The sequence below is a fragment of the Antrostomus carolinensis genome, unplaced genomic scaffold (assembly GCF_000700745.2).
Source record: "Antrostomus carolinensis isolate BGI_N321 unplaced genomic scaffold, ASM70074v2 scaffold1429, whole genome shotgun sequence".
In the NCBI taxonomy this organism is placed as follows: domain Eukaryota; kingdom Metazoa; phylum Chordata; class Aves; order Caprimulgiformes; family Caprimulgidae; genus Antrostomus; species Antrostomus carolinensis.
Window position 1 is genome coordinate 1 of NW_010336242.1, and position 610 is coordinate 610.

A 610-nucleotide genomic window follows, 5' to 3' on the forward strand; every position below is an offset into this window, starting at 1 on the left:
CCTTTTATTCTTTAAAAGTAGCAAAGACAAATTCTATGACTGAGAGAACCTTCTTATCCCAAATGACAATGGCATCATAGCCTGCCGAAAGTCATCCTCTCTGCGAGGACTAAATTAGTATTTAGTCTTCCAATGCAGACGCATTCAGTTCCATAGGCAATCACAATAATTCAGTTTTCAACACAAGACACTTTCTTTAATGCTAAGGAACCACTTATGACAAAAGATGGTCACAAACTTTTTTACAAACCACTGTCCGAAGAGATTCAAAGTAGTTGCAGCACCAAGCTTACGCTGTTACAAAGTTACCCAGAGGACAATTGTGACATCTGGCCTTGATTTAATTAATGCCAAGTTACTTCCAGGGGTTGAGTAACCACCTTCACCTTTCTCAAACACTTTCAAGAACACTCCTATGTAACATTAACCTTCTAGACACCAAAGTCAACAAAATGCATATCAAGCTACAAAAACCATAAAACCCACACAACACCACTTTTTGTGCACCTTCAGAACAGCCGTCCTACAAAATACACAGAACACAAGGCCTTCACATATTGAAACATTTGCTCTGAAAACAAACTCATGGTATTGCACCACCAGTGTAGGG